The sequence below is a fragment of the Gymnoscopelus braueri genome (assembly GCF_963280865.1).
Source record: "Gymnoscopelus braueri genome assembly, chromosome: 17".
Lineage (NCBI taxonomy): Eukaryota > Metazoa > Chordata > Actinopteri > Myctophiformes > Myctophidae > Gymnoscopelus > Gymnoscopelus braueri.
Genome location: NC_137617.1, coordinates 13,552,857 through 13,568,074, shown reverse-complemented (window position 1 = coordinate 13,568,074; position 15,218 = coordinate 13,552,857).

Genomic DNA, 15,218 nt, shown 5'->3' with positions numbered 1-15,218 from the left:
GCATGGTCAAGACTACCAAGGTCAAGGTGTCATAGTTTGGGACAGAGACAGCAGAAACTTGAATCTGAATGATTTTGACCTTGACCTTTTTGGTAGAGCCATGTTTTATGAAAAGGAATGCGCATTTTGCCACTTTGTCCAAACTCCTCTGGGGGGTAAAGACAGTCGTGTCTCACTCTATTCCATGGTTGACACTAATCTGAAGAATCTGGAGTGCAAATTACAAGTTGAAACGCACAAAAGAAAATTGTGGATCTAATTATAACGCCTTGCCTTTTTCTCTCCCTACAATAACCCCATCCTTCAACCGCTATACGAAGCCGAGAGCTTAGAAGTTTTAGAACATGCAAGAAGACATTGCCACCAATGGAAACTTCCCGTTAACTCGGAGCAGCGCCGCATCCAAGGAGTTCAACTCTTATCAGAGAGCAGGATAATTGTTGAAACAGGTGTAACTGTCGAAGTGCCAGCGTGCCTCTGTCTGTGTTCTGGTACCCCCCAACCAGCCTCCGCCTATGACTCCATCGCATAAGTCTTTCAGACAACCTTGGTGTGATTTCGTGACAAAAGCACAGCCGCTCAAGGTGCACTCGAGCACCATGTACAGAGAAGAGAGAGGGGAGGAAGAAAAAAAAAAGAAAGGACAAAGGCAGAGCTCGGGAGAAAGATGGGAGAAGGAGTGGATTTCTTCTCTAATTATGCGAGAAAAAGCGACTTTGTGAAGATAAAGTTGGGTGACACAAGGGCACATTGAGGGACACGCTCACTTTAGGAAGATTTTTCAAAGTAGGAGGCACAAACGGATGTTTGTGCTATAAGCTGTGGCTGCTAATTGGAACAAACTTAATGAATGCAGGGCGCTGTGCGGAGACAGATGCTTTGTGCAATGTGGCAGATTTCAGTGGCTGCGCGTCTCTCTCCATCGCTGCAACATCAAGCAGAGGAGAACATTTGGCAGGTCACAAAATTATGCGCGGAAAAGGGGAAGCCCAGAAAAAAAAGGAGAAAAAAAAAAGAAACAGTTGTGTGTGTTTATTTTTGTGTTAATTTATGGATAGCTGTGTGCGCGCGCGCGCGTGTGTGTGTCTATGTGCATGCGTCTGTTTGTTTGAGCCATCTCCCTTTGTTTGGGCTTTCTTGCCTCGCCAGCTCTGTGACTCTCAATTAGCGTGCAGGCCTCAGGGACCTAATTAACCAGTTCAATTAATAAATAATTTTGCGAAAAAATCCTATACAAGCCACTCTGACATTTGTCAGGCAGTCAGGAGCTGTGTGTGTGTGTGTGTGTGTGTGTGTGTGTGTGTGTGTGTGTGTGTGTGTGTGTGTGTGTGTGTGTGTGTGTGTGTGTGTGTGTGTGTGTGTGTGTGTGTGTGTGTGTGTGTGTGTGTGTGTTGTGTGTGTGTGTGTGTTCACGACACGTGCAGCACATTTGTGTACGTGCGATAATGATTAGCTTGTCTGGAAGCTCTGCTTATCCCCCAGGTGGCTGATGGAGGGGACAGTGCTTTCTGTGTGTGTGTGTATGTGTGTGCGTGTGTGCGTGTGTGTGTGTGCACGCTCATGAGCAAATCTAGGTAGAGTGGGGCTTACTCGCAGAACTGGACCCCCACAGCAGAGGAGGGCCCCCCTGACCTTTCATCGAGTGTCCAATCAATAAACGCGCAAGCGACCATCCCTTTGAGTTGGGGGCCATGCGGGCCCAGGCTTCTTAAGGCCCGTGGTCGGTTGCAAAGCAGTATGTGAAGGGGGGAGGGGTTGTTATAGTGGGGTAAAAGAAAGTCCTTGGGGGGCATCAGTGGAGCCGGAATCAACTGCCTGATGTCGTTTACTCATAATCAGTGGTGGACAAAGTAGAGAACCTGAGTACTTGAGTCAAAGTACAGATGCTCTCATGGTCAAATATTACTCAACTACAAGTGAAAGTTGCTCAGTCAAATATGTGCTTGAGTTGTTGAAGTACCGGAGTACTTGCTTTAAGTACATGCTTTTTAAAATACTTAAGCATTCTTAAGTACAAATTACAAAGTATTTTCTTTTATATATTAATATATATATTTAAAAAAAATACATTTTCAAAAAAAGAAATATTGAAGAGCTTGGAGCTTGTCGATAGTGGTTAATTAATATGTACTTTTTTCCTTCCTAGAAATGTAGTGCAGTGAAAAGTATAGTATTTGTCTTTGAAATGTAGTGGAGTGAAAGTTGTAAGTATCAAAAAAATATACTCAAGTAAAGTACAGATCCTCAAAACTCAAGTACAATAATAAGTAATTGTACTTGGTTAATGTCCACCACTGCATTTACTCATACGGTTTTCCTTTAGTCAAACAGGGCGGGGCAGGTAGGCGGGACGTCACGTCAGTCGTCCTCCCCCAGCAGCCTCCATACATCTATTCCCATCTCTTTGTCAGTGGAAACATTCCCCTTTAGTCTGTCACCACCGTCACTGATTAAGGAACATAGTCCGACCCCTGGCTTTTTTTCCCTCTTTTTTTCCCATTAGAATTTGTTGTCTTACGATCACAGCTACCTATATGCGTGGCCGCGCCGTCAAGCATAGAGTTTGCGTTTCATTGTTAACGTACAGCTATATTCCCTCGTGGACACCGCGGGACAGATGTGCTTGTTTAATTTGTAGCATAATCGCCAAACATTGACATTACAGGATCTCCTTGTCAGCGCCAAAGAGCCAGCGCTGATGGATCTGACTGTGTACCAGTGTTCATTAAACACACTCCAAACAGCCTTCAAACCGACTCCATTAGTGGCTGCCTCTTGAACAAGAGGGATGCTTCGCTTGTTCTTTTTATTTAACAGTGAAATGCTCTTTAAGCATATGAACAGTGTTGGAAAAAGTGCCTTCTCTTTTCTGTTTTTTTCCCCTGTGCTCTAAAAGACCAGTTAGGAGTCAATCACGGCATTATCAAAGCGGCTGTGTCACGCGAGGAACTCCAGTGATGCAACATCAGCCGTGAACATCGCCGTTGACGTCTGTGCACCGGGTTGAGATGGATGGTCATAGACGTGTGCGCCCGCCAACACAAGGGAACAAACTCTGGCTGTTCAGCCGGTTACTACCCGTCTCAGTGCATTATGCTGAGGAGCACATTAACGGTTTGAGTCAAATTAACATCGAGTTTGTTTTGTGGCCGAGTAGCAGGAGTCCAGAGACTCATTCAAGAGACTTGTCTGACCCGTGCTGCCTACAGCAGTCAATATATGGCTCCCTCGATCACTCTCCTTCATACAGTAGTTCAATGCTGCGTATACATTCCAGCTCTATCTCATCTTCTGAGAATACCCACACAGACCCAACGTTGCCCTCATTGTGGCGAAGAAAACATTATGCCAAGACTTATTGATGGAAGATGAATCAGTTAAAAACAGACTAAACAAAAAATATATACATAGCCATTAAACATTTGGCTCAGACTTTTAGATAAGGAGCTATCCATGGTACTGCAGTGCTCATTTTCAACCAGGAACCAGGCCAGAGATGCCGATGTATCGATTTGTCAAAGAAAGCCCGTGAAAAGGACAATAACGTCAGTCAAAGGGGGGAGAATGGGAGGCCGGACAGACAGAAGTCACAATGATGGACCTGATGATGCAGAGATCACTTTTGTTCCCCTGGCAAGTTCGAGGTGACCCGTTTCAATCTTTGGCGCCCTCTAACACGCCACGCCCCCTCCCAGATAACTCCACTGCCAGCGCTTTGATGCAAAGCGAACGAAGGGGGTGGGGGTGTTATTGTGTAAATATTTTTGCTTGAGCATTTTGAGCATCTTAATCTTCCATAAGGTGATCTTTGGAGGGGAGGACCATGGGGTGCCGATGTTCAGAGGCGCTACCAGTTGGAGAAAGAAAGCGAGGGAGAAAAAGAGAATGAGGAAGAAGAGAGACGGAGGGTAGAGGGAAAACAAGAAGGGCCTGTGTACTTTTTCTCTCTCTTTTTTTTTTGCGAGAGAGAGCGCTGGGAGCTAGAGTTCACTATGGGGGCGTAAGTGTGTCAAGAAGAGCGCTTTTCCCCCATCCGCCAGCCCCCGGCCTTCTCCACAACATTAAAAAGCATAAACAGTCAATACTGAATGTAACTCAGAGAAAGAGCAAAAGAGAGAGAGACTGAGAGAGAGAGAGGAGAGAAAAAAGAAACGAGCGCAAGAACGCAAGGGTTTTTCAAGCGTTACACAACACAGTGAGATCAGAGGGATGCAGGGCCAGGCTGCGGTGCACAGTTGCAATGCTTTCTGGTGGAGGGGGGGGTGAATCATTCATTGCAGGCGGCAAGGGGTGGAAATACGAAGGAGAGGGTTAAAGGAACGAGAGAGGGGGTTGGGGTCAGGGAAACACACACCTGGTGCAAGGCAGGGGTCAGAAACAAAAGGATGGGGGGTTGATTGGTATGCTTCTGCTTAAAGGCCCCGTCTGTCACGAAAAGCTTCTTCGGTAAAAGTTGCGCTGTAACACACCGCAAAGACTACAGCCGACGGTCAGTTGATGGCTGACTTGCACGTACAGTATGTTGTGCGCCTGTGTGAGAGGAAAAAGCTCTCCGTAAGGTGGCAGTAGTCTGTTTAAAAGAAAACCAGAAGATTGAGCAAACATACAGTAATACAGTACATCATGCAGAGATGTTTGGGATTTATAGATATTATTGCCATACTAGTGTAAATATGTAGATAACTTGTTTGGCCTTTTAGTTTTTCTCTTGTTTGATCTCCTTCCCACTTGCCCCCCCTTCTTTCTATGGAAATAACGTTGCGATGGGAACGATGTACAAAAACGAATTTCACCCACTTTTTTACCCTGTAAACCTGTGATGTGACAATAAACCTGACTCTGATTCTGATTCTGATATTTTACTTTTTTTTGCAACTGGCATTGGTGTTTCATTGATGTCAATATTGCATCTGTGTACCCTATTTTATCGATTGTATAGGCTTATTGCTGCGTATTTCTTTAACGATGCCACTTTAACTATGCACATGATACTGGGATTTTATATACTGCTATTTGTATATGCTGGATATGTTTTCCACCTGCTCAAGAAGCACTTCTGCCTTCTGTAATGCCATCTTTCAATTTCAAATGTTTAATCATGCAATTATACTAGACTTTGTATATTTAACTGTGCCTTCCTGTTATTTGACTTGTACTGTGTTCTGTTTCTTTCTTCTCTATTCTCTCTTTCCCTATTCTAACTCTTCCTGTAACTGCATTATGTACACAAGAAAATTGCACAAAAAAATATTTCATCCACCCTTTTACACATGCAATCGTGTGATGTGACAAATGAAGTTGTTTCTGATTCTGATTGCTGCTCACTTCCATTTCTCTTCTCGTATATTTGCTCAGGCTCTCCACACTGAAAATAGGGTTTAAGTGGTTAATTCTTGTGTTTTGTAATAATAATCTAATTCTGCAAAGTAAATAGTAACTTAAGTTCTCAAATAACAGTAAAAAGTACAACTTTTGCCGCTGAGATGTAGTAGAATAGAAGTGTAAAGTATCGAATGAGAACACACTGCAAAAACTACGGGTAATAGTCAGCCACAGACGCTGAAGGTTGGCGTTTCAGCCGATATAGGCTTGGTGTGTCAGGGCCTTAAGAAGGCGACCCTCTGCCCAGCCACTGTTTGCTGCACTTGTGCAAGGCAGGACGGAGTTGCTCTGCACATATGGTGCCTGGCTGTCTATAATGCCGCAAAACCGCTTTTCATGACGATGAAGAGACAGGAGACGTTCAATCAGACGAAAAGGAAAAAGAAAGAGGGGAAAAAAATCAAACGTCGAACATTTGAGACTTGCAGTTTTGAGATGTGAAGGTTTGTTTATCTGCGGTGCATTGTTCTTACTCATAATCGCTCCAAGAGTCTATCAGTCACTCGCCGTCTTTATATCCTCACCCACCCTCCCTTCTGTCTCAAGTTTTTCAAATGATATCTCCAAAAAACACTCGACACCTGGATGGCTGGCTGCCTTCAGAGCTGTGGAATAAGTGGAGTCTTTTTTAATCATATCTTCAGTCACACTTCTCATTCCTGTGTATTTGGAGAAGCCTTTCTATAGACGGATGGATCACACAGAACAAAGACTAACTGTAGATAGGATATGACAACATCATATTGATTTTCAGCCGATCAATCACGAAAGCATCTCGTGTGTCATCTAAATCATGAAGAAAAAAAAGATTTGCAAAAGAAAAATGTCCTCTTCACAATCAATGCTCAATATGTGATCATTATTCAGAGAATGTTTAAATTAGCTACAGCATGTGCATCAACAATACTGAGTTCCTACCTAACTAAGCTGAAGTACTATACTGTTATGTACAACTGCCAGGTACTGTAGGTCTATTGTGCAAAATGTCCACAAAATCCTTGAAAACAAAGAAATGGAGAAACTTTTATACAACCATAATTGTAAAGCAACATAAACAAGTTCATGCTGCTATCGTTTTTTACCCTCCAAGGTTTCCAAATCCTTTTTGAGTTTTATAAGGGAGTCATGAGTGCTATCTTCCACAAACAATTCCATCTTCCAAACCAAGGGCACACCAACCACATACTCTACTGTGCTAACACTGATTCTCTCCTTGAGATATTTCTTTCTCCTGGTTTATCAGCAAACAAACGATGCATCAGCGCAGAGTACCGTCGGTGCCATTTCCCTGCCCATGGAAGACTCCACATTCCCAGCAACAATATCTACGGAAAAGTGTGGAAATTTGATTTCCACCCCACGGAATAGGCCGTTTCCTTTTGTTGTCAAACAGAATGACTAAACATGTTCATTCACATGCTCCCATGGTAGGCCATTAGTAATTTATTGCCTCAGAGTTATCCATGCTTTTGCACACATGCACACAAAGGATTGCTTTTAGATGAATGACAATATGTTAAATTTTATTTGAATATGCCTGATATGAATTATGTAACCAGAGAGACTTCCGCCTTTGTTGCTTCTCCATTCCGCACTCCACTTTTCCGCCAAGATAACATCCAGGCGTATCATTTACAGTAGAACTCATTGGGAAACTATAAAGAAAGACGCGGCGGCAGCATCAAGGTCCCTCTGAGAGTAGAGTGGCGTACTCAAGCGAGCGTGGCGGTTGATCCTGAGCTCTGGCAAAGTCCAATGTGGGAAAGGTTCACCCCACAGGTTGGTTTGCTTAGGTAAAAGTCACCTGTCCCCCCCTATATATTGAAATCAACTTCTGGAGTTTGGCCTAGATGTGAGTGACGCCAAAAAGAGACATAAACAGAAATGAACAGTAAAGGGGTAAAAAGAAATGAGCATGGCACCATGTTATCAGATGTTGATCGCTGTGGTGAGAGGCAGCCTTTGATAGGCGTGTGAAAAAGAGATGGTATGCTTTATCGTTGTTGCAACTCCTCAAGATGGGTAACATGAAAAAACATAAACCTGCCTTGTCTGATTGGTCTGAAGACTGTCAAATGTCAAGGAGTTATCAAACAGCAGACATGTTTTCTTAAAAAAGAAGAAACCTAAGCTTTCAGCGAGTGAGAGGAAGTCAGTCATCCCATCATGTGCGGTACTCACAAGTGAAAAGCTTGCTCTTTAAACGGCTTTCCCCTCTGATTGAAATCTTTGTCGACTCTTGTTCACCGGTAAAATGATGACTGAATCTATAACCCCATCCCCATATAATATTTGGTGACTGGGCCACCCAATAGCTAAGACATATCCTCATTTACAAATAATTAACAGCCAAAGTCCAGACTTGAAAATAAGTCATTGTGAACCAGTGTCATTTAGTCTGTTCTTCGGCACTCGTAGAGACAAAAGAGGGGATTTCATTCGCCTCATGGTCATTTCCCCCGCCCTAAAACTGTCTCAAGATCTTATTGTTGCACGTCTCGTCTGCCATTCCAAAGTCCCACCCATATTATGTTTACATAGCATGTGATGGTCCACAGAGGCTTTGTGTTTCCATCAGCCTAGATTGACAGAGACAAGTTGCTGAACACTGGCTACAATGTTCTATTTAATGTTCCAATTCCTTCAGCTTGTGCTGCAGCCAACTCCCTTTGCACTAATCTCAGAGAGATGGGATGACGATGACATCATTGTCGAACGAATGTGTGGCAAGAGTTGATTAAAGCTATTGGCTCCATCGTCAGCCGACTACAGCTAGAGCTGGGCGATATTGATATGAGAGTAGATATCATCTGGCGTTTTCGTTATCATTATTGCCGTACGACGAATAGAGAAATTGCCAGTCTACAAGCTTGTAACGTGTCAACATGCAAGCTTGTAGATTTCATATTTTTGTCATTTTCAAACATTTTGAAATTGTTTGACATTTTTGGCCTATAATGACATGCCCAAAAGGGATGCCAAGTGGTTTAAAGGCTACAGAACGGTACAGATACAATTTACTGAACTTGAGTGAAATTAACAAGGAATGCTTTTTTGGTCATCATATCCACATTACTATTGATCGCATCTCAATATTTTCTTATGTGTAAATATCTTCTGAAAGCACTAATAAAAAAATAAATGCCATCACATCAAGGTAGTCAGTCAAACGTATTGTTTATATTTAATTACAACGCCCAGCCCAGCATCTACATCACTACTCTTGCACAATTCAAACAATGCCATTGAATAACCAAATGATATATGATATGATACAATAGGACTGTGTTCACCCAACACTGTGAATGGTACTATGGACCTTTTCACACCTGACAATAACTGATTGATTGATTGATTGATTGATGACTTGTATGTAACATATATTTGTACATATCTGTCAAAAGGATAAAACACAAAAGAGCTCTAGAGCTTATTTCCATTGTGGTTCTTTCAACATTCTAAAGGAGTTCAAGTTCATTTCCTGTTGCAGTGTTTGTGAATATTAGTGACCGCAAGCAAATAAACTTGGACCCAAGCTGTTCCCTAGCAACACAATTCCACTGACAATGTCTATAGAGCATTTTTTTAAAACCATTCTCTAGATGTGATTAAGTACTGTATGACGACAAAACCCATTCATCGTTTTCAGATAGTGCCATTTTCTGTGTCCTTCTGAAACAGCACAGGCTAGAATCAAAGGGGACAAGTTTGTGTGTTTGTTTGAACCATTTAAAACCCTATGTACTCCCTTGTACGTCAAACAGCGTGAATAGCCGAGCGTGAATAGCCGAGCTTGTAGATCTGCAATTTTCGCTTAATGTTTTTCTATTTCCACCGAACGTACGCATACTTTTGCCTTATATTTTTGCAGAATGTTCGCCTATCGTGACACGCCCAGAATAGGGACGCTGGGGTTCATGTGGTTAAAATTCAAAACAAGGCGGTTGGTCAAGGCCAGAGCCCTCACAACTCTATCGACACTATCGTCGCCGTGGGGGAATTTGACTACTGTTTCCAAAACAAGGTGAGCGCAGGGTGAACGATGAACCTTGGACCTTCTCGGCGCTGAAGCAAAGGGCAGATAATGAACAACATAAACATCTGCAGCCAGCACTCAATGCAACTCCTGCCGTGCCCTTTTCGTGTTCCGCCAGGGGGGAGTCTTTTAGCCGTGCGCCATCAACAGCGCCGGGAACAAAGCCCTGAGAGAAAATATATCAAGTCTATTTCCACAGCCCACGACTGCCTTCGCACGCCTTAAGTTTAATCTAATTTGGTCTTTATTGAGAAATGGGTAAGAACAGTTTTGTTTTATTTATGTATGTTTTCTCTTTCCCTCCTCTGCTCCCTTCCTTTGTTGCCTCTCCTCGGCTGCCTGCCTCTGACAAAAGACAGCCAGCCTGCCAAGCCCGGCGCTGCACTGGGACGGACCTGTCAATCACTCCTGACGGCGCCCTGACAACGTGTACGTTAAAAATTCAAACGGGACTCAAAGGCGGCGCGTGACAGCCGAGCCTTTGAAAGTGGCTGCAGTGCTAGGCGACAGCCAGAGGAGAACGGGCGGAAAACAAACTCGAAAACAACAGTGCAGAGGGAAAAGAAGTAACAGAGAGAGATGGAGAGAGAGAGAGAGAGAGAGAGAGAGAGAGAGAGAGAGAGAGAGAGAGAGAGGGAGAGAGAGGGGTGGGGGGGGTAACAGTTAAAAGCAAAAGAGAGAGAAATGTGGGTCTTGATGATGGGAATTGGCATTAGATTCTCCCTTGGTGTATCGTTGATTCTTTTTGTATATTTGGTCGAAACTCCCACGAGTGAAATGTGTGGGTCTTCCAGGGGCCTCAGCTGAGGGGCCCCCACGTTCTCGCTGCCGTTCCAGGGACCAGAGCGACTCCTCTCCTGCTCAACACCCCCCCCCTCCCCCCACCGCCCGTACTTGCGTCAAGTCATGCCTCTTATCCATTCCACTACCCTATCCGTCAACACAAAACAAGTGTTCGCCAATGTTAATGACATGCTTGATTCCGTCCTGCCAACATTCACTTCATGCTATAGCGCAATTAATTCCCGGCGGGTGGAACTGCGAACCGTCATTGGTTACCGAGATAAGTCCCTGCTGTTGAATTCGTAAGTGTAAGGTGGGAATCTTTTTCCGATGCAAAATGGGAAATAAGACGACTCAATTTCAATTCGTTCTCTGCTGTGCTGGAGAAGCAGGATAAAAATCTGTTCAAAACGTAAAGAGAAACCCTTTAGCTGGAGGGGACCCAAACGGTATATATTGAGTGCAACATGCACAGAGGCTTGAGGACATACTTTCAAACGATCAATTGGCATGAAACCCCCTACCCACCACCACCACCTATGAAAGTGTCTTAATGAATAGAGTGAATGGTCAGCTTCACAGAGGGCTGGACTGGGCTGGACCGTATGGGAGAACGGCCATCTCTGCAGTCCTGCAGCTCCTGCACTGATCTCTCAATCAGCACCCACATATGCAGTTCAAACACACACACACACACACACACACACACACACACACACACACACACACACACACACACACACACACACACACACACACACACACACACACACACACACACACACACACACACACACACACACACACACACACACACACACACACACACACGTACAAAGACAGACAAATGCACGTTGTGTGGATGAGACTTTGTTTGACCATGCATTGTTTGTGTTTGTGTTTGTGTTTGTGTGTCTGTGTCTGTGTCTGTGACTGTGTGTGTTTGTGTGTGTGTGTATGTATATGTGCGAGAGATATTGCCTTTAAGTTCGTTTGAATTCAGCATTTTGAAGAACTCCGCCGTAGTACCCATATGTATGTGTCAGTCACAAGGCACATGCAGAGTGTAGAAGCAGCATGTTATATTTGGAAGAAGTGCTGTGTGTTCACTGTAGCCAGGTTGACAGGTCATCTAAGTGTGGAAGTGGTTGGTTTAGCACCCATCTCCCCAACCAAGAAGTCTTCCTCTCTGCACTAATAGGCTTAGGGCACAGAGAGCAGCCGAGGAGCTGTTAGACACCATTGAATTGCACCCTGTGCCCTGCATATCACCCAGACAAATATCTGCCCCATGTCTACTTCAGCAAAATGTACATGTCTACCCAAAGTTACTTGCATACAAAAAGGCGCGCGCACGCACACACACGCTGCACACACGCGCACACACACACACACACACACACACACACACACACACACACACACACACACACACACACACACACACACACACACACACACACACACACACACACACACACACACACACACACACACACACACACACACACACACACACACACACAGTCTGAGAGATATAGCTGAGGTATATAGCTGAGGTATATAGAGCTTCATACAGCCACTCTGAGGACAGACAATATTTTGGCTTCTACTGCCCTCTACTGATTGGAATTGGAATCTCTAGCTGGCCAGCTGTGGACACAAAAATCCTAATTAAATTATAATTTTTAACAAATAATTGTAACAAATAATTGGATAATATAGTTTTATGTTGGTGATAAAGGTTTTTGACTTTGCAACTGTAAATGTTGAATTCCCTGTCGTACAGGAATACAAGGCATTTTGAACCTTCAAACAAAAAAGTTGTCTAGTCGGTTATTACATATTATTTTATGTGTGTTAAACTTCAAGAACCTAACTTGAACTAGTCTAATCACTACACAATTGCGCTAAATGTGTTTCTTATTTGAAGCACTATAATAATTCTTGCTTCAAATGGCATTTCAAGGCATTATCAAACAGTTCACGAAGTCACGGCCATTGCAATAGCAATCATTTGTATGTATGGACAAGGTCTGAATCTTGCTTTTGTGTTTCTCTGTTGGTCTGTTTTATGACAATTATATAATGTAATGTAGGCTCTTTTAGAGTAGCCATTCTGCCTTACAAATCTGGTTATACCAGCAGCAGCACATTTCAAATAGTTTTACTTGCATGTTAGCTTATCTGTAGAGTCTCATCAAATTGCTTTATAACAAGATCAGTCAAACCAATTAGCACATAGAAATGGCTTTTATTTCACAGCCTATCCCCCATCCGACACACACACACACACACACACACACACACACACACACACACACACACACACACACACACACACACACACACACACACACACACACACACACACACACACACACACACACACACACACACACACACACACACACACACACACACACACACACACACACACTTTTTCTTGGTCCCATGCTAAAATATCTCTATTTTGTGTAAAATTACTTTGTTTTTGTTTTCTTGACACACAGAAATTAGGGCATAGATAAAACAAATCCAATTCCACATTTATTAGCTTTGTATCATGATTCATAATACAAAATGTCGTCTATTGCTCCAGGCAATATTATATTGAAAACCGACTTAATGGGCCAACACGTTAGCTAAAAAAGAAACGAGAAAAAAAACAATGGCTGCATTCTCTGCAAAACTTGGAAACTAAATAATTTGGGCATGTCAAGACAGTCAAAATGTTTCCAGTATTCTTGCTATAAATGGGGCAAACATATGTTTAATAAAAAATAAAACATGTCAGACATATTAAACTAGTTCACTACCTTTAAGTTTTGAGTGGTTCTTTTGGAGAGAAGATCTAAGGATGTATTGTGTTTAAGTGCATGCTCATGAGCACCTGAGCACATCTGGACACAGGGAGCATGCCATTAATATGCTCTCTGTCGTGTATTATTAATGTGCTTTTTTTTTTTACTCCAAAATAGCATTATATGCACTACAAAGGCAACACTTTGCTTTTGCTTAGAATGTTTCATCCCCTGAGATAACGCAGCAATTTATTTTTGCACAGCCTTCCATGTGTTTATCCCTTCAAATTACAGCAATCAATGAAATTGTATTATATAATTGTTACGTATGGTATGTGTGTGTGTGTGTGTGTGTGTGTGTGTGTGTGTGTGTGTGTGTGTGTGTGTGTGTGTGTGTGTGTGTGTGTGTGTGTGTGTGTGTGTGTGTGTGTGTGTGTGTGTGTGTGTGCGTGTGTGTGTGTGTGTGTGTGTGTGTGTGTGTGTGTGTGTATAAAGATACAGTATAAAGATCCAGTAGACACATATCCATTGCAAATAATTTTTGACAGGAATGTTTTTAACTTTTTTACTTATATCTAAGAATAATTTCTCCTGTGACAGAGATATTTTATCTTTTAGGGAGCTTCTTTTATACTGTAGAGAGCTTAGAGCAGAATTTGCACTTAACTTAATATCTCAAGATGCCTAGCTTATTCTAAGATATTACAAATGATATTACAAAACATTATGTACCTGTATGAATGAATGAACCATTGTAAAGCGCTTTGAGCACTTGGAAAAGCGCTATAAAAATGCAATTCATTATTATTATTATTATTATTATTGCACGTCAAACTGAAATTATGAATAAGTAATCACGTGCATAGATATAATATTTGGACATAAGTCTTCAAAATTTAGACAAAGCAAGCTTTGGATTGTTATGGAAGCTAAGGCCAATGCATTTGAACAACCGAATGTTCACTGTGCTATAAATGTACCCTTATGCCCTTTTTAATTTAGTATAATAAGGATACCTTTCTTGTAAATCATATGCAAGCATTCGCATGAGTTTGAGATAGACAGTAGAGGTGGGGATTTGCGAGGCATCTCATAGCTATGATTATCCTGAGTGGCTCTGCCCAATATCATTACCTGCTGGGACAGCCGCACAGCCCCTCTAAATAAATTGCAAGTGCCCTTGGGCGATAAGACGAGCCCTCCTTTGATCTGCTTGACTGCCAGCGAGGAAAATGTGCCGTCAGTCAATCAAGCGCATAAGCCTTCACAACAATTGAGCCGAACCTCCGTTTATTATTTATTTTTTAAATTGGTGTATTTCATTATCACAAGGTGCCTATGTGGCTGGCTGGGACATGGGGGGTGGGGGGGTGGAATCAATAATTGATACACGGTGCGAAAAAGCTGATTTGCCGCCTCTCCTCTGGTGCACTTGTCACTAAGTGTTGTCAGAACACATTTGCTTTGATGACAATTTTGAGGAAGTGAATAATGGCATCACATCTGATTACAAATTTAGCGTGCGGTGAAAGGCAAGGGAGGGGGGCCTTCACGCTGAGGTTGCGTTTGTTCAGAGGCTCTGGAGGCTCTGTCATGTGTCGGTAAACAACGTGACTTGTTTGAAAGGTGCCTGGATCACAGGGTGAAAAGTTGCTCTTTAAACCTTGAAAGCTTTGGGGCATGGGAGACACGCCACGTCAAAACAGTGTGGAGATGAGGAGACTGAGATATAGAAAGAGAGACAGAGAGAAAGACAGAGAGCGAGAGACAGAGAACGAGAGAGAGAGAGAGAGAGAGAGAGAGAGAGAGAGAGAGAGAGAGAGAGAGAGAGACAGAAAGAGAGAAAGAAAGAAAGAAGCCATTACTCCCCATAGGTATGTCTAGAAGAGAGGAAGGAGATGGCTTGCTTTTCATGGAGTTTAGACCACGGCACATGGTGATGCATCTAAATATCATTCAGTGAAGTAGAAAGTAAAGTCAGAACATGATTTGTAAATGCCTCATCACCTGGAAAATACCTCTCATATAGTCTACACTATATGAATAAGCGACGGACTTCGGTGATGCCCCAGCGATGATAGACGACGAGACCACGTTTGTGGCAGTACCCAGGTTAATATCCAGGGATATGGGCCATATTTCCTGGTACAGAGGAGGGGAGTTCTGGAGGAACATGCATTAATTCCACCCTTGGCCTTAATGGTCATCTGTAG